This window comes from Cyprinus carpio, chromosome B25, assembly GCF_018340385.1.
Source record: "Cyprinus carpio isolate SPL01 chromosome B25, ASM1834038v1, whole genome shotgun sequence".
In the NCBI taxonomy this organism is placed as follows: domain Eukaryota; kingdom Metazoa; phylum Chordata; class Actinopteri; order Cypriniformes; family Cyprinidae; genus Cyprinus; species Cyprinus carpio.
In genome coordinates, this window is record NC_056621.1 from 17,861,554 (window position 1) to 17,885,117 (window position 23,564).

The 23,564-nt window shown below is 35.4% G+C and overlaps 1 protein-coding gene across 2 annotated transcripts in view; it reads left to right on the forward strand.

Annotated features, from left to right (window-relative positions):
* The window catches only part of LOC122142432 (zinc finger protein 469-like), a 294,747-nt gene that overhangs the window by 163,601 nt on the left and 107,582 nt on the right, over nucleotides 1–23,564 (forward strand). For both annotated transcript variants that reach the window (XM_042753099.1, XM_042753103.1), the window contains exon 3: nucleotides 20,174–20,257. The gene's annotated coding sequence lies outside the window, so the exon portion shown is untranslated. The remainder of the gene's footprint in view (nucleotides 1–20,173; nucleotides 20,258–23,564) is intronic.

Consider the following 23,564-nt stretch of genomic DNA (forward strand, 5'->3'; position numbering starts at 1 on the left):
TCGGAGCACAGTGTCCTTTTTCCATTCAGACAGAGTTCAAATCCCCATCACTGTGTCTTACTGAGGGTTTTGTATTGTATTCAATGCAATGACTCAGTAGTGCTATAAAATCTTTGAATTCTCATTTCAGCAGATCTGGACAGCGTCGCTGTTCTCCTTTCGTTTGTGAGCTATCGATGTCATTAGTTTCATTTAATCTAATTTAAAGCCATTTGTTTGAGTTAGACCTGGGTATGTGGAAGGAAAATATTTGAAATGATAACAAGTAGCCTGCTGTCTACGCTCAGTTTTCAGCAAAGTTATGTTGTGGACTCAGGCACACACAGTCATCCACACATTCATGTGCACTCATGCTAACCCCAAAATTTCTTACACATGCAAATTTGCATCGAAGGTCACAATGGTGAGACAATGAAGACTTGAGTAAAGATGCTAAAAAATTCAGCTTTGCATCACAGAATAAATTACTTTAAAATAAATTTAAATGGTAAACAGTTATTTTAAGTTGTAATAATATTTCACAATATAACAGTTTTTACTGTATTTTCAATTAAATAAATGCAGCCTTGGTGAGCATAAGGGACTTTTTTTTAAAAATACTTAAAAATCTTGCAGACCCCAAACTTTTGAATAGCAGAAAACAGATGCAAGACAGATCTAAGTCGGTTCTGAAATCTGTTTTAGGGCTCAGCAGAGCACAAGTATGTTGTTACAGTAGTATACATTGACAGCACGAGATGACTGTAACAAAATTCAAGAGTTAAATGTTTTAGTCAGAGACAGGACCCCCAAGGACAGCTAACTTTGTTATAGGTACATACTGCACGATTATTATATTGCCTTTAGCAATGCATTGCATTAAATACAGCATGACATTTATATGGTCAGGAGCGGAACTGCTGTTGTCATTCATATACTGGTAAACAGCTGTGCATATCCTCAGTAATACCTATTATTCTGCTTTGAAAATGTAGCTTTGCATTTACAAGCTACACATCATTTAATGTAGTTAAACTGTGAAGCTACTCTTTTCTAGCTACTTTACAATCTAACAAAAAGCAGCTATTTTCATTAAAGCAGATTTTTAGTATTTTCTATATATACAATTCTATATTTGAGTTGAAAACATTGTGAACTGCAGGATTTGGACTGCATAAAATACGTTGCCAGGACTCTTATTCTTGGAAGTGCGTTTTGGCCTGTCAATAGGAACAAAGCAGATTTATCAAAGCACAGTCTTCGTTTATAAGTGTTGCAAGTTTTGAAAACATCCAAACATCTAAAGTAATTTTACCCTTTTTGATTTCAGTCTGCTTTTGATGTTAAAACAAAAAGAATCTTACTGATCAATTCGCGTATATTATATTTGTAAATCATATTATTTTATTTTATTTTAGACAGACGGGAAAATAAAGTGGCTGAAAATGAGCTCTTGAACTGCTTAAAGTTGAAAACAGTGACTATTGTGAAGTTTTATTTGTATTTCATTGTCATGGTGCTTGTTTTTGTCTTGTTCTGGTTCTGAAAACTTTTATCTCAATTGGTAGAGAATGGTGTTAACAAAACGCCAAGGTCATGGTTTTGATTCCCAGGGAGCACATATATCACTAAGTTAAATACACTCAGTGTGCTTTGCCGCTTTGGATAAAAGCGCCTTTCAAAATGATGCAAGAGCTCTCATTTCTTTCTTATTTGTTTGTCCGTAATATAAATATTCAAAATTTTCTGTCTTATATTTTCGTTCACCTTGTCTGGCCTCACATTCTTGTGTAACAGAAATACACTTCTTTCTGTTGATCCAGTATTTATGAGAGAGCCGTGTGTGTGTCTGGAGTGAGATTGGTAATATGAGGATGCCGGCCTGCAGCAGAACACTGTTTAGTTTGAGAGGCGTGAACTTCCCTGTCAGCTCAATTATTCCAGGGCAATCAAAAGTCACACAGATATCGATCTGAAAATCCCTGATTCATTTCAATTGTGCTCTCCAAAATACTCTTCCTTTTTATGACATTTTCTTTTGCCATGCAAAAGTGCAACCGATTTTGACTCTTCCAACATATAATATGCTGAACTTTGCATTGCATGTTGTGTTTCCTGTGTGACTCATTTATAGTGGTTGCATAACCTATTAAAATAATAAATAACCTCTTAATATAAGCCGAATTTGCTGATTTATAGCAGGACTGCTCGACTTTGGAAAGCTCAGGGACCAAAAGTAAATTGCCAGTTGTTGTTTGGAAACTATTTTTCATCTGTAATCAGCCGTATTTTTTCAAAATAAAAAATAAATGTAAGACATGGCTTTATATTTATCCTTTGGACATTAATTATCTTAAAAGTGAAAAAGTCTGTAAAGTGAGTGCTACATTCTAAAATGGAGAAAAAAACAGATCTGAGTTTGCTAAAACAAGCTATTTGGTTATTGGTCAGCATTGTCCAATTGGCCATGTGGCCTTAGCAGAAAAAGAAAGTAATTAAAAAGTAGCTACAAGTTATTTTAATTAAAGATTGCACTGACACAAAATTTTGTGCATTGATGGATCATTAATAATTAACACCAGAAATTTTGACAGTTCATACGCAAATGATGAAAAAAGTGACTTGAGAAGAATTGCTGATTATGATCAAAGATTACAGTGAAAAAAAGTGCAACATATTAAAAAATAGAGATGAGTCAAGTTTGAAGTAGTTATAAAAGGGCTGATAAACACACAGTGTGACTGTATGTTGTGAACTTGCTGTAGATTTTACAGATATGAATCAACTCATTTGATTCAAAAGCAAATTGATTTATATGTAGCTGAAAATTTGATACATTTTAGTGATTCGTTTGGACAGTTTGTTCTGTATAAAGACTTCTGTTCACAGATGATCATAACTGATTAACATTTATATATATTTTCTAAGATAAACATCTAGTTAAATTCTGTTGTTTAGAGTGTTTCAAGTATTTAGTTGTAATTTTTGTAATAGGTTAAATTTGTGCCGGATAAATATGACTGTAAAAAAAAAAAAAAAATAATCTCATAGTTTTATATTTAAAGTAGCAAACTACTTTTCTGAAGTGGAGCCTGACTAGTGTAACTGCTTTAAATTATGAGTAGTGTAAAAGTTTTACAATATCTTCTCTAAGACTGATACACACTCACTCTTTCAGGGCTCCGTTACAATAACTCAATAGCCTCCTGCGCTCTTACATAAACACGCACAAATCAGCTTAGTCTCTCTGTCTACCCTCTTTCTCTCTATCAATCTATCACAAACACACATGCTTTCTTTCCATCCGAACACTCACGCTTCTGATACAAGTCTGCAGGGAAATGTGCTTGAACTGTGAGACTGTTAACACTCATTTAAGCCCATTGCTATCTGCTACTATCAGACATTACCCAAGAGGTGCAGACAACTGAGAAAAAGCTCTCCCAAGTCTGAGGGCCTGATGGTGTTTGAGGTTAGGTTGTAAGCTGAGACTCTTTTTGAAGAGGTCAGAGCTTCTGAGGCATTGATGGGCAAATAAAAGAGGCGCAGATGATTTAAGAACAGACAGTACACATGCTGCATAGAGCTGGATGGTGCTGCATGGTTTTGAGTTCAGGGTTAGGGCAGAGCATAGTCTGACAGTAAGGCCCATTTCACACCACACACATAGCAGCGCAACTGCAACGCTAGAAAATTGTGGTTTCTGGGTTACAAAATTAAGTATTTTCTTTAATAATGGCCATAAATGATAAAAAGATTATCAGAAATGAGTCACTGAGAATTATTACAAACATGATTATCAATAAATCTAGATTACATCGAGTGGGAAAACACAAATAATTAATTATATTGCATATTAATTTTATATATGATTATAAAAAAATACAGATTTTTTTTAGAAATGTATAGATTGAAAAAGTATATAAATATATATAAATTAAATATGTAATTAAAAACTACTATAAATTTAATAAAATTTAAACATGACTAGAAAATGCAAAATTAATAAATAAAATATATGCAATAAATTATATAATCCAGAACGTGGCAGCAAGATTAATTTATATTGAGCCGAAAAGAATGCACGTCACACCTCTGTTCATCAGTTTGCACTGGCTACTGATAGCTGCTCGCATAAAATTCAAGGCATTAATGTTTGCCTACAAAACCACCACTGGCTCTGCACCCCTTTACCTAAATTCATTATTCATTACTCTTTTTATTTATTATACAAAAAAACAAAAAAAGGCCACTAACACTAGCTTGCTCTATTCTTCTATTTGCTTTGTTTTCTTTATATTTATTATATAATTAAAAAAAAAGAATACCTTGCTACATGTACTGCGTTAGGCTAACTGAGACTTGTCATAGCACTTGCATATCATTGCTCTTTTGTTGATTTTGCTTGCTTCCATTGTCCTCATTTGTAAATCGCTTTGGATAAAAGTGTCTGTTAAATGACTATATATATACTGATACTTGATACGTGTTGTTTCTTAAAATGTTGCATCTTGTCCTATATTGCAAAAGATTGTGTTGATAAATAGGTTTATAGTGCCTTTTGGACTTAATAAGTAGTAGGCCTCACTTTGCCTTGCAACAGCTTCTATCCAGCTGGAGGCCTGTCATTTATGTTTTGAACTTGCAGCAAGTGAATTCTCACACCGCCCTTCACGAGAAAATCCTCTTCGTTCTTTGAAACGCAAAAGAGGGAGAATTCAATCTGCCAACAGTTGGCAAAAGACATTTTATGTCAAAGGTATCCTTTGCAAATCTCCAAGCACAAACCTGTCTAGGAAAGGAAATAGTGTGAGTGATGACTCATCAGACTGCATTACTTTTTCCATTGCTCAGGGATCTACTTTTTCTGCTCTGTACACCAGGTGATACATCTTTGCGGGTTGGCCTTTGGATACAGGCAGTTTCCAGAGGACAACCCCGCCAAAAAATTCCAGGTTTGTGATGTCCACGGCGCTCAGTATTTGTTGAGACTGGGTCAGAGAGGTGCTGATTCAAGCTTGTGGTGAATCTTGAGGCTGCAGTTTTGTGCCATTTGCCTTCTGTCTTGTGAAGTGTCTAGCTATTCCTACTTAAACTTAGAGAGAAAGAAAAAGATCATTCTAAAAGATCATTTGGATGCCAGACATTTGTGTGTGTGTGTGTGTGTATATTTATATAAAAACTAAAAATTAAGCTTATTATTTTTTTTTTAATGTCTCTTTAAAGTGTTTTGGTAACTTTTCTCTACTCCTTTTTTTCTTTCTATTTTACAAATGGCTTTTTATTGTTTTACAGACTTAAAATTCAAAACTCTGTAATAAATGCATTTTTACTTTTGTGTGTGTGGTTCAGGTATATCCAACATTATGGGGACAGAATGTCCCCACAAAGATGGCAAAATCCTTGTACTTGTGGGGAAATGTTTTGGTCCCCATGAGGAAACAAGCCAAATAATATAGAATTAAGTGTTTTGAGAATCTAAAAATGCATAAGGTTTCCTGTAAAGCAAGTAAAATTGTTTTGGCTCAAGGTTTAGTGTTAATCAGAAACGTTTTACAGTAAATAGAAGAGCTCAGTACTGGGGAACTTCTCCCTTCACTGTCACACTGTATGACTATTACAGTGAGTTATTGAAGTGCGCTATGAATCCTGTCAGTGCAGAGATAATGCTTCTCTGCCTTCTGCTCCCAAACTGTGCATGTTTATTACATTGCGTTACAAAGAGATTTGAAAGAAAAAAATTACATTTGCCAGAAAGCAAAGAATTTTTCCACAATAATTTTTTATCATTTTCCCATTAAGACCTTAAGTGTAACTCAGGTCAGGTCAAGACCCACACTTATTATATTGTTGGCTATGACGATACATGGCCAAATCGACTGATAATAGCTAGCATTGTCATGAGCACATCAGGAATTAAATGTATAAAGCTGAACTTAATACCTTATTAGAAAACAAAGTGATATCCCTTTAAAAAAAGATCAAAACGTTTGTTCTTAAAGACTTGAAATAACTGTTGTTTGTTTTGATTTGTTTTGCTTTTTGTTTTGATGTTTTGCTTTTCTATTTTTTGTTTTGGTTGTTTAGTTTTAGTTTCATTGTTTTGTTTTGCTTTTTTGTCTTTAAATCACAAAAAAAAGTATTTTAAATAATTTTATAAAAAATTGTAAATGTTAAAAATGACTAGTTTTGTTCAAACTTAACTAAATAAATTCTAAATATTTTATAAGATATTCTCTGATGGCCAGTAAAGTTAATTAAATCAAAACCTCATCATCACAACAACACCACCATTGCATTTTTTTTTTTTTTTTGTTTGTTTGTTAGTTTTTTTTTTTTTTTTAACCTTGTTTTCTTCAAGCTGGGGGTAAGGTTGACTCACGAGGACAGGAAAGGCCACATCACAACCAGTGGCCCACAGGGTAAAAGCTCCATTCCTTCAGCAAAACGTAACTGTTTCCAGTTTATCTGCCAACCCGCTTAATAAATGATAGCATAAATAATAATCAGTCCACTTTAAAGAGAGCAAGTCAGTTCATGCCAATTATGCAGATGTCAGACAGAGAGTATGAGCAAGCCTTGAGAGCTTTTGCTGATACATGAATTTGAATAGTGTAGCTGAAGTTCAGTCCTGCAACATTTCAGTTAGCAGCTCTTATCCTTAACCACTACACCACCCACAATCAGTGTTGCAGTGTTGCAGCTTGAGTAGATCAGTAATTAGTGAGCTCAGACTGCAGCTTGTAGTACATTCAGTCACGCCTGTGTGTTTTTATCATTAATGGTGTGAGTCAGCCGGCACAGGGGAGGTCGTGTGTGTTTGGTGACTGTCTTTACCCAGTGGAGTTGCTTCATTCACAAAAAATGCCGCTCTTCTGACCTAGTTCCTGGCAGTGATGTTTAATTTTGCCCTTGTGCACATTTTTGGACAGACTGTCTGTTTGGCTCAAGATTAAGAAGCTGTTTTTTAAACACAAAGTGTGTGAGAGTCTCCGGATCTGTGCTGTCCTTCAGAACATGTCCGGTTTTCTCACAGTCTTGCAGAGTTACATGAGAACGAAGTATTTTGACAACAACAGGGGAATCTGGGTCACGGGGCTGAAGTGACTAGTAGGCCAGTGCATAGTCAGCGCAACGGGGTCTGTCATTAAAAGAAGTTACTTTTCACTGTAAATCAGTCATTTTATTTTTCTGTTTCATCTGTCATTACAGTTGTTGACATTACATTACAGTTGAACTGAATCATCTCAGATTTAAACTGTTTCAAAACCTAGTGAGCTCCCTCAGCTGGTAATATGTATGTTCTAGAAGTGTGCATGTGTGTAGTGTTGTTATGTAAAGTATGTTTATGAATTAGTGGCAATTAAAAATGGCCAGGAAAATCAGGGAGGGGGGGAGAAAACCTTTATATAGTTTTTAAGAAAAGATCAGTTTAATGGCTAATGTTGCGTAACCATCAAATACAAATTAATAACACATTTCCCATACACCTTGAAAACATGGGATTGTATTCTGTTTCTATAAAACAGTATATTATATTTTTTGTTTTTATAATTTTGTAACCAATATTATTAATTGTGCTTTGAATTATTCAAGCTTTAGAAGATCTGCACCACATGGCATTTTACAACATTAACCTCTTCTTGTGATTAAAAAAAAAGGGTATTACAAGACTTTTTTTTGGGGGGGGGGTAGAATGTACCGGTAGAATTTGTCAACAAGTAGAGATTTTGGCCTATTGTCTCTATCACAGTTACATAATCACATCACATTGCAATGCTACATGGTCACAAAAACTTACTGTTTGCACTAATTTTTAAACATTGCTGTTTAAAAACAAGTGATTGTATGCTATTGAAATGCAGTCAGCAGCGAACGAGAACTCATTTCACTATATGCGCATGCTGTCTGAGTGCTGTATGAGAGGTGCACGCACGTGTATTGAATGCGGGAGTATTGAATGGAGTTATTTTTGCTGCTTTGTAGGCCTTGAACGGTTAAACACACACTTGTATGTGTCTAAATGCCCATCTTTGCAAGTATCCTTGTAAACACTGTAATTTACGTCTTAAGTGAAAGCAAACAGCTGAGAAAGAAAACATGTGTAACAGTACATTGGATCCGTGCAGCTCTTAAATTGATAGCAGTCTAATATTCCTGCTGTCTGTCATTCATATTAATCAAACAATCTCTCACTGCTTTTGGCTAAATCACTTTTGTGTCTTAAGAAGATATATATATATATATATATATTTAATTTACACAGTGAAGAATATGCAGTGTTTTCCTACATTTGATTACTTTACACAATGTATGTAGCATATCTTATTTATTTGTTACACTGTAGCTTTTTTTGTCCTATTTGTCCTGTTTTTTTTTTTTTGTTTTGTTTTTTTATTTAGGCTAGTATTCTTTTTTTTTGGGGGGGGGGGGGGTGGGGGGTATATTGACACACTGATGACAAGAATTATGACATTTATATGGGATCAAAAATTTTGAAAAGTTGTATTGCAGGTAAAAGAACGATAGACAGGTTGTGACAAAATATGATGAAAAATGACAACTATATAATCTTCCAGTCTGTTGACTAGTAAATTAACCAACTCTTCATGAACAGCCTCTTCTTTTATGGATCATTTTGTAACACTGAAGTGTAATTTTATACAAAACTGGCTGAGTAGAGACTGGATCAGCAGTTTTGCTGAGTTACGAATCTCCAACCATGCAGAAGTTGCTGCCGAAAAAAAGGCTTGCTGTTGGTCAGCAGTCTGAATCAGTGTGTTAAAGTTCATTAAACTTGGATACTGCGCAAATATCGCATAGGGAAATGTCTTTGCCAAAGGAAGCCTATCAAATCTTACTCCTTTGGAACAGGATTCATGTCAAGAACTATGAAATGTAATCAGTGTATATTTAATAAAAGATGCAAATGAGTGTGAATCAATGGGTTGTATTGTTACTTAACTTGCCAATCATTCAGCCCCCACAACATAGCAAATGCGTCTTTCCAGCTGGCAAAAAAAACATCAAAAGAGGGCCTTAAGACAGTACACTCTATTGAATGGACTGTACATCTATCCCTCACAGCAATGTTTTCATTTGCACATGAAATACGGCCTATGATGCCTTTGTAGGCTGCTCAGTTAATCAAAACCAGGTCTGTGATTATCACGTTGTCCAATCTCAGATTCCCCACTGAACCTGTCGTTCTTCATCTAGGGACCTTGGACTGTGAATAAACAAACCGTTTTAGAGCGAAGGTCTGAGTTCTTGGGATAAGACCTTGGAAAAAGCCTCTGAAAGCTGTGGGGTTGAGCGACTGACAGCGTGAGGGATAATGCAGATCTCTCAGAGTGGCTCAGCTGGATGACAGTGTTCAGAGGCTCTGCAGTGAGTTAGGAGAGATTAAAGAAGTCAAAGCAATTCAGAGGGTATTAAGACCCTTCTGGAATCCTCCAAAATCCTCCATCCTTTAAACAATAAGTGGAAACAGTTTATTGCAGAGATTTTTTAGCCTTTCTGTTTTTTTATTACATTGGCATATCTGCAAGCAGCTCTGATGGATGGACCTTAGCAGTGATCTGGAAAAGAATGAGCGTGTGACGTTTTTTGATTTGGCGCATGATTGTCAGCCCATGCGCGCAGTACAAGAGGAAAAGTGTCCAAAATACGCAGATACTCACGTCCCATTCCAACTGTTTTCACCGGGATTACATTTTCTATTGGGGATACGTTATGCAACCTGAAAGATTTATCCCAATGGTTCAAACACAATTTCAGCAATTTGTTTTAACAGGAGCATGAAATTGACCCTGATGTCATCAATCCAACTTTTTCCATCCAATCACCTGGCTCCTTTCTCGAAACGCCCACTTTTCCCAATCCAGTGAATTCCCAATTGATAAAATCAGTAGTCTTGAACTACTTTTTTCTTGTTGAATGAAAAAGAATATTCATATATACCCCTTTATGTGTAACATAGCTTGCAAATGTCAATTTATGTTTATTTTAAAGGCAAGAATAATTTAGAGTAAGTATCACTTCCTGTAACCAGCTGTTTCCAAGCTGTACAATATGGAGTTATTCAACTGACCTTTCCGTTTCTAGACAGATGTTTATACAAGCGTAATCCATAATGGATCTCTATTTGGAAAGCTGGCTAACTATTCATTTTTGTCCCAGTCATCTCTTACTGGATGTTCTGCTGTTTTTTCCCACTTTTTATCCAACCGCCCCTGACATACTGACATACAAAGTACCAAACGGGTGGAAAAAGTCTCTTGTTTGGTGGAAGTCACCAGATAACTCAATGTTCTCAGACAGTGAGTCAGCAGAGATGACTGAAGACTTACTCATATCTGTAAATGCTTGGAACGGGTCTGTGAATCTGCCGTTGCCTCATTTGATCTCTGCGGAGCCGTATTTGTTTGGTGAGTAACGTCTAGAAACAGATAACGATGGACTTCACTACTGAGTTAGCATTGGGAGAGAAAGCATGGCTGTCCAGGTAGACTCGGGTTTGTTTAACCAAACTGAGGCTCTGAGAGGATGACTACAGGCAACTGTTCTCTGCTTGTTTATGTCTGTGGCCGAAAAATGATTCAGACATCTTTTATTCATCTGTTTCCCAGTCCTCTTGTCCCCTTTCTCTTATTCGTCTGTCTAAAAAATTGTAATTCGCTCTCTCTGTGATTCAGTATTTTCCATTTAAAATATATTCCCTGAGGAATCAGCATTGCGTCAAATTCATCAGTGACTCTTTTGCTTACAGAGAGGTGCATTCTCTCTCACGCACACGCATGTTTTCATGCATTTGGCCCTGAATGTTTCACAATAATCCTGTATTTTTGCTTGACATTTATGATTTAATTTACTTTCCAGAGTAAACTTGCTGTTTATAAAGTATAAAACCTGTAAGGACACGATTTGGTCGATAACATGCTGTAACAACCAACTGTATACAGTATACTGTTAATTTGGGGTCAGCAAGTTGTGTTTAAATGCTTTTGAAAACACTCTTGTGTTCATCAAGGCTTCAATTATTTGATTAAAAACTGTATTATTATGAAATATTACAATTTAAAATACCTTCTCTTTTTGAATATATTTTAAAATTGTATTTATTTCTGTGATGCAAAGCTGCATTTTCAGCATCATTACTCCTGTTTTCACGTAATCCTTCAGAAATCATCAGCAAATCAAAGCATGCTTAAAATAATCATTATTAGCAATGTTAATATAAAATAGTTATTTATAATAAAACAGTTGTGCTGCTTTAATTTTTGTGGAAATCATGATGCATTTTCCAGGATTCTTTAATAAACAGATTTTAATAACCTATTTTTAAGTAATGTAAAAGTCATTACTGTCACTTTTGGTCAATTTAATGCACACAGTATATACTGTATATTTATTATATATGGCGGATAACTGATCCAACCATGCAGACTGAACTTTGCATTCAGGATTGACCTCAGGAAGTGGCATACATGTTGATTCTTCTCATCACAGTGATTGATGGGCAAACTGAGGTGTTTATTTTTGGATTGTGTACCATTGGACCTTCACTGTGTAGCAAAGCTTCCAAGGTTCATGTTTACTTTCACACATTTCCTGCCTCTACCTTTTCATCAAGACTGAATAGAAAGAGGTTGTTTGATGCAGAGTCAACACACAAGCAGAAGCATAACAATGCATACAAATGTTCATCAATAGAAAGGTGCAAGTTGGTGTGTTTATAGAGCATATTTTCTCTTCCTTTGTAACCCCATACAGTATGTGTAAATCTATTTTAAAATAGTGGTTGTTTTAAAATAGTGGTGGGCTCATGAATATGTTTAGATAATGTAGAAATACAAAAAAAAAAATTACACCCCGTCATCCATACCCTAAATGAAAGCCTATGAGCCACGTTTCCACTGGTAGTTTGTTAAACATGTGCAAAACCCCCAAAACAAGAAAATCGAGCTAAAACATTGGAATTACAAAACAATTCTGGGAATCCTCATGCTTCCACTGTGTGCATGATCTGCAGTTGTGGGAATTACTCTGGGAATGAGTCATGAGTGAGTCACGGCAGTAAAGGGGGGGGGGCTCCAGACAGCATGACACACGTGTTCCTTCAGTCAGTGGAGTACCACAAGGTTATATATCAGGACCAATCAAATTCAGTTGTATGTTTTTTATTAAGCTGAGTTTATCTAACCGCATCTGTGTGGCTTGAATTGCCTGCAGAAAGCATTGAGAGATGCATGGTGTTAATTTTTGGCAGGAAAGCACTGAATGAATAATTCAAATCATTCACGTCTGAAACCTGTAACCTGTTTGCACTCTTTTGTTTGAAGTGGTTTTTCCATCCAAGTAATTGTCTAGTCATCTTAGTCAGTTAATTCAATTCAGATAGATTCCAAAAGATAGAAAACATGCCCCCCTCATCATTTGTTCTTCTTTCTGTGAAGGAATCACTTACCACATTTGTCTGACTGGACTAATGGACGTTTCAGTGTGTTTGTGTTATGGCCATTTTTAGGGCAGGAATTCCCAGATCAATCTGTGTCTGTCTGTTTTTTGTCTGTCTGTCTGTCTGTCTGTCTGTCTGTCTATCTATCTATCTATCTATCTATCTATCTATCTATCTCTTTTTGCAAATCTATCTGTCTATCTGTGTATCTGTCTGTCTGTCTGTCTGTCTGTCCGTCCCTCCACCCGTCTGGTTTTGTGAATCTGTTTTTGTTTATATGCCTCTGCACTGTCTGTATTTCTAACGCTCTGTCTGTCTATTTTTCTCTGATTTGGTACATCTGTCTCTTTTATCCTAATCTGTCTGTGTCTTTTCTGTCCATCCATCCTGTCCTCTCTTCCACTTGCTCTCCATCTCTCTTTATCATTCTAACATCATATCTGTGCAGGTTTACACCACATGTGGTTTACGTCATGAACCTGCATGGGATTAAGCATGTCTTGCTGCATACTATGTGGATTACGGCACAAAATTTATAAATATTGTGTTTAATTTTTTTGATCTTAGAGCGCTTTGATTTTCAATGGATTACGGCACAAGTAAAGCAGACCTTCAGTATGAAGGTTTGCCTTCTTGGTTAAGTGTAATTAATCTCTAGGGCAACTGCCGCCCTGGTCTCATGTCTGTAGGAATGACAGTGCTGCACATGAAACTCTAGTCTCATAAATTCCTTCCGGAAGGCGTAAGAGAAATTGTGGGAGGTTCACAGCTTTAATGCCAATGCAGAATAAACAGTAACATTGTAAAAGAAAGAATAAAGCAGTAAAACCACACAATGGATGGAATTCAATGGAAACTTTGTAAAAACTTGCACTCTTTTGTGGTATGCTCAAAAAGGGTAAAGTGTTTTCTATTGTTGCTCAAAAGCCCTTTGAGTCTGAGTGCTTGGATATGTAGATATGAGATCATGTATCTTAATCACATTATTTCCAGTTGTTTGTTTTCTTGCCACTAACTGAATTATATATATATATATATATATATATATATATATATATATATATATATATATATATATATATATGTATATTAGGGGCTGAACGACTTCTGATTTTTTAAAGTCAACTTTTATGTGATAAAGTCGACTAGTTCGCAATGATGTCATTAATGAACAAATAAGTCTGGAGTTGTGACAAACACCTTGTGCACTCTAAGATCACTAAGCCATATGACACAGCGCTGACCACATGGCTATTTCTCCTATGACAGATAATTTTTATCAGTTCTTTTGTCTCTGGGTTGTTATATTTCTCAAAGATTTCTGTTTGTTGTAAATCAAATACAGATAAAGTACTGTAGCACAGTAAAGATTACATTCATATGAATGCATTAGTGAGAGCGAATGCATCTGTGAATTAATTCTCCCTTGGAGCATCTTTCTACTAGTAGTGAAGCTGTGGGATTTACTTATTAAGAAATATATGCTTGAACCTTTCAGTTTCTAAGCTATTTTACTGAGAAATCATAGAACAGTGTTGACAATACATTTCCATGCTGAATGATTCTGTGTACGTGCGATCTGCGTGTGATGTATGTGTGTGCATTACAGTGCAGCAGCGCATTATATTAGAATGGCGATTAACTTACCTGTACAATAAGCTGTTTAAAACGTGCATTCTCCCGTTCAATTTCGAGTATCCAGTAATATAATCACACATTGAAATCTTCTGTTTGCTCTTGTGATGTTTTGCCTATATATTTTTAAAGAGGTTTTTTCAGCTCTGAGTCTATTTGTGACCGCCATAGTTAATAGTTCATTGGTCAATGGGGTAGTACCTACTAATTTCAAACATGCTACAGTACAGCTGTTGTTAAAAAAAACCTCACTTAGATCAGCATGACTTGAACAACTATAGACCCATCTCTAAACTGTCTTTCATTTCCAAAGTTCTGGAAAAAGTTGTTTACCATCCAATATCTTCATACCTGAGTGCTTTTAGTATTTTTGACAAATTTCAGTCGGGTTTCAGGGAGCTACATAGTACTAAATCCACTTTGTTGAAGGTTTTAAATGACATCTTACTCACTCTGGATGCAGGTTCTGGCTGTATTTTAGTTTTGCTTGATTTGAGTGCAGCATTTGGCACTGTAGATCACAATATTCTTTTACACAGATTAGAACATGTAGCTAGGCTTCGATGTTCTGTGCTGGAGTGGTTTGTGTCTTATCTCAAAGGTAGAACGTTTTCTGTCAAAGTAGGGAATTGTTTTTCTTCCCATGCACCAATACATCACGGTGTACCCCAGGGCTCCATCCTGGGTCCTCTTTTGTTTGCATTATATATGCTTCCACTTTTATGCTGATGACACTCAGCTCTTCAGCTCTTCAGGTTCTTTGTCTGGCCTGTTTGACTGCCTGTGTGACATAAAATGTTGGATGGACATGAACTTCCTACAGTTGAACAATGACAAAACTGAAATTGTTATCTTCGCCCCACCTGATAGGACCTCTGACATAGTTAATCAGTTTGGTTCTTTATCCTCAAATGTTTATGACTGTCAAAAATCTTGGTGTTATTTTTTATTCTAATTTGAGTTTCGATAAGCAGATTAGTGCTATTGTTAAAAGTAGTTTCTTTCAGCTAAGATCTATTGCCAAAATCAAGACGATGCTATCTAAGAAAGATCTTGAAACTGTCATTCATGCTTTTATTACCTCAAAGTTGGATTATTACAACTCTTTATACCTGGGTTTGCCTAATTCAACTATAAATCGTCTGCAAATGGTTCAAAACACAGCAGCCAGGCTTTTGTCTGGCACTTAAAAGTGTCAGCACATAACTCCTGTGCTTGCCTCTCTCAGTCTCCCTCTCTATATTAGATCTTTCCCTTCTGTTTCTACTTTTAAATCTTCATTAAAAACGTATCTGTATTCTTTATGTTTTGAATGATGGTCTTTATATTTTTATGTGTTTTCAAGGTTTTGATCCAGTGTGTTAATTCTGTTTTAATATTGTTTTAATTTAATGCAATAATACCTCTAAACATCACTTATAAATCAACAACTGTTGTTTTGAAATAAGCTCCAAAAAAAAACAAACTAAACTCACACACTGGCAAGTAAAATCTGAGAATTTATTAGCCATTGGCTTATATCAGACATCATTTAGTCGCCCAGAGTGAAGATTTAGTTGTATATGCGAGTGATTTACTCTCAATGTAGAGGGATGAACAAGTTTACACAATAAATAAGCCTACACTGAAATGTAATAAATTCAAGTAAAGGTGGTCATGAGTAGTTTAAAAAGATTTTACTATATGTTAGTGTTGGTTCAAGTTTTATATTCTTTTCATCAGTCTTTTTAGTTTATTTGCCTTTTTTAGAAACTGTACGACTTTCTCCATAGCATTTTAAAGTGGCTTTGCAATAGTCTAAAAGCCACTCTTGCTGTATCCTTAGGGTCATTGTCCTGTTGGAAGGTAAACTTTCTGCCCAGTCTAGGGTTCTGAATGCTCTGGACTAGGTCTTTATTAAGGCTATCTCAACATTTTGGTGCATTGAGCTTTTCTTCTACTCTGATGAGTTCCTCAGTCCCTGCTGCTGAAAAACAGCCCCACAGCCTGAGGCTGCTACCAGTACACTTTACTTAATGGATGGTACTCTGCAGGTGACGAGCAGTGTCTACTTTCCTCCAAACATTATGCTTGAAACTGAGGTTCATCAAACCAGAGAATCTTGTTTCTCACAGTCTAATGGTCCTTTAGGTGCTTTTTTTTTTGCAAATTACAAGAGGGTTTTCGTGTGTCTTCACTGAGGAAAGACTGAGTCTGGGCACACCGATATAAAGCCCAGATCAGTGGAGTGTTGAAGTGATGTTTTTTGACCCACTGTAGATTTCTCCCGTCTGTATATATGATCATGGAGCTCAACAAGGGTGACCATCAGCTTCTTGGTCACCAGTCTAGACAAGGCCCTTCTTCTTCAGTTGTTCAGTTTGGCCAGGAGGCCAGCTATAGGAAAAGTTCTAGTTGTTTCAAACGTCTTCCATTATGGATAATGAAGGCTACATGATTCTATGAACCTTCAAAGAAGCAGATTTTTTTCTGAACTCTTCCCCAGATGTGTGGCTTGACGCAAACCTTTTTCTGAGTGCTATAGGAAGTTCTTTTGACCTCAGGGCTTGGTTTATGCTCTGATATGTTTTTTTTTTTTTTAGCTGTTATTTTAGCTGACCTTTTATTAAGACGTGTGCCTTTCCAAATCATACCCATTCAACTGAATTTGCCACAGGTTAACTTCACTTGAAGTGTAGTAACATCTACAAGCAATATGAATGCTCCTGAGCTAAATTTCAACTGTCCCAAATAAGGGTTTGAATACTTATGCAATGGAATCATTTAGGTTTTTTTTTTGTTAAAAACCCTTTTTTTTTTTTTTTTTGCTTTTTTGCTTTTTGCTTTGCCATTATGGTGTATGGAGTGTGGAATGATGTGGGGAAAAAAGTAATTTAAAGCAATTTAACATAAGGCAGCAACATAACAAAACATGAAAAAATGGAGGTGTATGAATACTTTGGCAAGACACTGTATGTGTACAAATATATATATATATATATATATGGTTGTATCTATATGTATATGGTTATATCTATGGACTTTTAAGGTGGTCAGCTAACCTATCTAGCTGCTATTTATTGTTGCTATTTTGTTAAATTTTCAATTTGAATTTCCAAATTTTAGTGAAAATTTAAAAAATAAAAATAAAACTACCAGTTACTACTCAGCACTGATTTATATATATATATATATATATATATATGTATATATATATATATATATATATATATATATATATGTGTGTGTGTGTGTGTGTGTATGTGTTAAAAAAAAAATACATTTAAAAACCTAGCCATAGCCAGAATACATATATTTTGGAAATCCATATGATTTACTGGACCAGACAGTGTGACTGTGACGGCACATATACGCTTCGCCTTCACACAACTGTCCTCTCCAACCACAGCGATGAAGGCATAATCAAGGCCTCACACCCTTTTCCTCCCCTGTCAGATGTAAATCTTATTTTCTCCTTTTTGACTATGGGCCGCCATAGGAAAGATAACATTTCTGTGAAATGACACGGTGACACTGATTCCCAATTACATACATGTCTGTCAATCAAAACCCAAGACATTCTTACTGATAAAAGAGAGTAGTATGGACTGACACCAGATGCAATCACATCATCTGTATATATGTATTTCAAGTTTTTGAGTGTGTCTGCCTGTGACAGATGACACAAGCATGTTTAACCACTTCTCAGACTCCGAGACCGGTGTAGAAGGAAAGATGATAGAGGAATTGGCTGACCCAAAGGCTGCCTGACCCAAAGTGTTATAATTTTAGACTCGAGCCTCTCACATGGTCTGGAACAAGGACGGCGTTTGGAAATAAACTTGGAATTTAGCTTAATTGTAGTTTACAGATTTAGGAGGGGCCAAGTGTTCAACTTCATTTTCTTGCATAAGTATAGGCCAGAGACATGGGGTTTGGAAGCCACAAAAGGACTTTGAAAAACTTCAGAGCCAGAAAGGACACTCAGACTTCTACTGTTTCAAAACATTTTGGCGTAAAGGAAAACATTGGCTTCATAATGCATAACACAGTTTAAAATTATACTTAAATTAATGAATGAGATATAAACATTATTGTTTTCTGAAATTTTACAACTGCTTGTACAAAATGGAAACATCAAATTGGTAAACAAAGTTTTAAAAAGTCAAACAAATCATTTCATATACCTAAATAAACATTATGTTACGGCAATGAAAATCATTTTTTAAGGGTCATATCTACAAATAGTTTTAGTAAAAATTTGTTTATAGTCTACACATAAAGGCACGTTCAAGTCGAGTCACATTTATTTATATATCGCTTTATACAATGCAGATTGTTTCAAAGCAGCTTCACATTAATAAACTTGAATTGAATTGAATTGAATTAAACAGTAAAATAACAGTGTTAATTGTGTAAAACAATTAATTATGAAAAAAAATCTCTTTAAGCTGTAAACCAGCTCTGCAAAAGATAATAGTGCCATTCAGTTGCATATAACGTAAAGGAATAGTTCATTCTATCATTATTTTGTCATCATCATGTAGGGCTGCATGATATATCGAAATATCGCAATATGCATATCGCAAGGGCGTGTGATATCGGAATCATTTTAATAATAGGCTACTTAAATCAAAACGTTGCAAAAGGTCAAAGTTTTAGTTTGACACATACAGTATAGCAGAGAATTTCTTGGATGTTAAACAGAGTTAAGTGGAATAAGTTGCAGAACTCTTTGCCATCTCATCTTGCTGCCTGACTCACACCTTAAGTGTGCGCACAAGCCGCATCTCGTACAGCGTCTCTTCAGTTCTGCCGCACACGTGCAAAGCGCTTGCATACACACACAGACGCATTTCAGATGGTGCGCGAACACCGAGTTGATTCATCTTTCGCATTTCCTCATGTTTGAACAGATACATACACACAGAATTATGTCATTGACCCGTCTCGACGGTCATTCTCGTAAACACAGTCAGATATGTTTTAAATGACAGCTGAGATGGAAATTGGATGTGTATCATTGTACTGGATCCATGCAGTCAGATTTAAAGGGACAGCAGCCTATAAATACGTGCTGCTTAATATGTACAACAAAACAGCTATAACAAATATTAATCTAAATTTAATTCATACCGTGAACACTATGCAGTGTTATTTTACACTTAATTATTACATTTCTGTACCTGAATACTACTGTTTATTTTATCTATGCTTGTAAATTGTTTTTTTTTTAACTGACTATTCACATGCCTTTAATCATGTTTGAACTTTCTCAGACTATAGTTTTTGCTGTGGTATGTGAAGAAGTACTTAAAGTGTACGGAAGCAAGGTTACAATGGTATAAAGTTAGTGTCATAAATTTTTTGGTTTGTTTGTATGTTCACACTGATGTTAAAATGACATTTTCTGATTTGTGACGTTACTTTTTATGTAATGCTAAAACACTGCTAGTCACTTTCAGAACTTTTCCAAGAAAGAATGTGAAACAAATTGGTTATATCGTTTTAATTTTGAAATATTTTAAAATATCATTGAAATTGATGTTACACACTTTAAGCAATATCGTATCGCATATTGAATATTTTTAACAAGGTATCGCATATCACATTTTTCTTCAGTATCGCACAGCCCTACCATTATGTCGTTCTATGCCAGCTATTTTTAGTCATGGAACAAACAAGAAAATTTGAGAATCTTCAAGCACTTTTTTCTAATGAAGACAAAACGGATAAAAATATAAAATTATTAAAAAGTGGTCAATGCGGCTTTAGCTCTAAATTCCAGGTCTGTGTGTGATAACAGACTGAAATGTAAGTTTCTTTGTTGTGCTTTGCTATAGCTTTCATTTCAAACATGCTGCCTTTCCATGCATTGCATCAGGATGGGTATTGGTGATCAGACATACACTATTCTTGCATTTGTCATGACCGGCGCCAAACTTGTTTGTTTTAGCATACAGTATTTGATCTGTAAATACTTTGCAGATCAGAGAGCTGTAATCTTTTCCATTTTTGGCAATCTTTATCATAGTGCTGCTGTTTTGTTTTGTTTGCAAAAAATCTCCCAATGATTAATGGAGGAAAATATTAATTTAGGTTCTTTTTTCTATGTTTTAGGCAGACACTCAAGCTCTTTTTCATTTGGATCTGGCCTGCAGATCACAACAGATTGGACATCTGGAGAGCCGGCAGGATTCCCAGGTGGGCTTATCCATCTGTCTGGCGTAGGTCTGATAAATAAAGATTATGTGTTTTACATTTATTTACATATTTTGTTCCGGCCATGGCAAGTTCAAAGGATTTCATTTTATGACACAGACTGCAGTGACTGTAGAAATGAACTCTTCTAGTGACTGCCATGAAATATATGTAGCTCATTTTAGTGTTGGTGATTTTATTTTATTTTTCTGTGGCTTCAGTTATCAATCTAAAAATCAATTTATTAATTAAAAAGTGGAAATTTAATTAGGTGTAGCTAAATGTAACCATACAACAGTGTTTCTCAAACTTTTTCTGCCATACCCCACTTTGGAGGTAGGGAAGAGTAAAGAGCCCCACCTGTCCCCAATCGCAATCACCCCAACAAAATGGAAATAAACTAGGCTTTAAGTTTACTAAATTGCTTCAGCCAGGATAAAGAATATGAAAAGTGCTAAAAGTTGCTGCGGAAACCAGAAAATATGAGTGAGCAACAACAAAGGCATGTTGTTGGAGACAGATTTACTGAAAATGCAAATTCATTCTCTGCCAGCAGGAGGCGCTTTTGGAGAAGCAGAAACAGGGGTTTCCTCAGAAACGGCTGTACATAAGCAGCGCTGCATTCATGTACTTTGCTTTATCTGATAAAATTTAAATGCCATCGAAACTTTTGTGAAGACAGTTGGTGCCCTTCAAAGGTGCATTCATATAAAACACCTGCATGGTGTTTTGATTTTGAAACGTGCAGTGCTCATTTTTATTCAATGAAGTCAACCACCACAAATATATCAATGAAGCCTATGGGAAACACTGTTAATGTAAATACTGAAATATCGGAAATGTGTTTAAAAATCATATCACCGTTATTGAAAAAAATATATATATTGCGATATATATATAATGATATTGAATTATTGTCCAGCCATAGTTTTAAGTAAGGCTTACATTTAAATCTGTCGTTGTTTTGAGTTTATGAATAAATAAAGGAATTAATAGAGATGGGCACAAAAATGATCAAATTTCCTCACGTTTGTCGCGCCCCACTTGTCATGTCTCTATTCCCCACACTTTGAGAAACACTGGCGTACAATAGTATATTTTTTTTTTTAAAGAAACAAATAGAAAATTTTTAAATGGTTTATTAATTTTTTTAAAAAACTTCACATTAAATGTAACAAAATAATACATGTTTACATTACATATATTAAAGAATAAAATTAAAACTTTAATATATATATTAATATATATATTAATTTCAAATGAGTTGTTGTTGTGTCATTCATATTTTTCTTGGGGAAAAATATTTAGTTTAATTAAGCCTCAAAATGGGACCTTTTTTCTTTAAAAGCCTTTGTTTCGAAATGTTCTAAAGTTCTTAATAAAGACTAGTTGTGCGATACGGTGAGCACACCCTTGTGAGCTCATCAAAGAGCGAGGCCAGAGGTTAAGCTGAAATGCTTGACTAACAGAAACTCTGTTGACAGATGGCAGCATTGTGACAGGACTGTTATTACTGTATTATTACAGTATTATTACAATGTATTAACATCATACACATCACTGCCTGCAAAAATGACCTGTTTATTGTGTTATTGAATGTTTACAGATCTGAATCGAACATACATGCAAAATCGTGGAATATGTGTGCAATCCTTTTTTTTTCAAACACAAAAGCTTTCACATCTTCCTGCTCCTACGAAGCACAATCTGTCTCCCACATGTCAGATATGTAAAGTTATCTGCTGCAATCCATCTTGTCTTCAAAGTGAGGCTTTGTGTTTAAGGAATGCACTGGCTGAAGTAGAAAAATGACTATTAATAAGCAGTGCCCTATTGGGGACCCTATTTCAGCAAAAATATGTCACGTCTAGTTAGGGTGTCGCTGACTTGTCTATGAGAAAACAGGCTTAAGCAGGACATCAGCATCAAACTTAAGAAAACAGGCTTTCTGCCGGGAACATCATTCTTCTTGTGTTGGGAAGAAAATAAAATATATACTGTTTTAGGCGGGTGAAAAGCTGGGCGAGCATGTGTGTTCATGTTGACAGTCTGAAAACACTTTAAATGAGGGTTAGAGGTTAAATGATTGTAACTTCAAGGGCAGAGATTTGTGCTTGCGTGGGATTGCGTAGAAGTCTCTGGGGAAATTCCCTCAGAATTGTTCTGTGATTGCGATGCTTATTTGCAAGTGTGTCAATGCCTATATTTTCCATGCTAAAATACTCAAAAGTGGTGCAACTAATCAATATTGATTACGGTTCATGTAATATTACATATATGACAAGAAAGCATCATTACTTTGTACATTCAGAGACTTTCTTGACTCAAGAATATGAGTCTGTACAAGTTTTGTGCTCACATTTTGGAAAACTATGGGGTTTTATATGATTTGTTCAACATCACAGCTAGATTTCTCAGAGTTGGATACATGGATGATTATGATGAGACAATAATCTTAGTTTTTAAAAAAGCACGCTTTTCTTGCATTGTCAGGTAATTGGTTTGCATGTAAACTGGTTAACAGGTTATATCAATAATCAGATTTTTGTTAGTTTTATTGGTGTGCATGTAAACATGTTCAGTTTAAAAGTGCATTGTTAATAGGGCTGTGTAAAAAATCTTGATTTTAATTGATTCTTATTTTTACAGAACAATATTGATTCTTAATACCAAGAATCCATTAGTCAAGCCTAGTTTTCAGTTAAAGATTGTAACGCACCTCCCATCAAATATATTACAATAAGCTTTGTGTTTTTTTCACTTTTGATATGAAACAAAGTGTCAGATTTCAAATTCTGTCCATTTTATTACAATATTTAAAACAATTAATGCCATTTTGGTGCCGTTTAATATGTAGTGACCGATTGCTGTAGCGCCTTCAACTTCAACAGAAGGGGCAGTGGGAAGTGTGTGTGAACTGATCATCTCCTCCGCTTTAATAATGATTACATGATGAAATAAACATGAATAAATATCCAAAAGTATGTTAAAAGAAAGAGTACAACTTACCAAAATCTTTATCTATCTTATGCAATCACTCAATTTGTGTTTTAACCACGGAAAGACATCAATATAACAGCTTCTAAACAGTGTTGGAGGTAACGCATTACAAGTAACGCGAGCTACGTAATCAGATTACTTTTTTCAAGTAACTAGTAAGTAACTTTTTCAAAAAAGTAACGCTAGTTACTTTGTTTTCCCATTTATTGACTGACAAATCTCCTGTCCCCATATTGGGAGAAATCGGAAGTATAGAGCCGTTGTGTGTGCTGTGTGAACATGATGTAGTTCTAGACTACATGTGAATGTT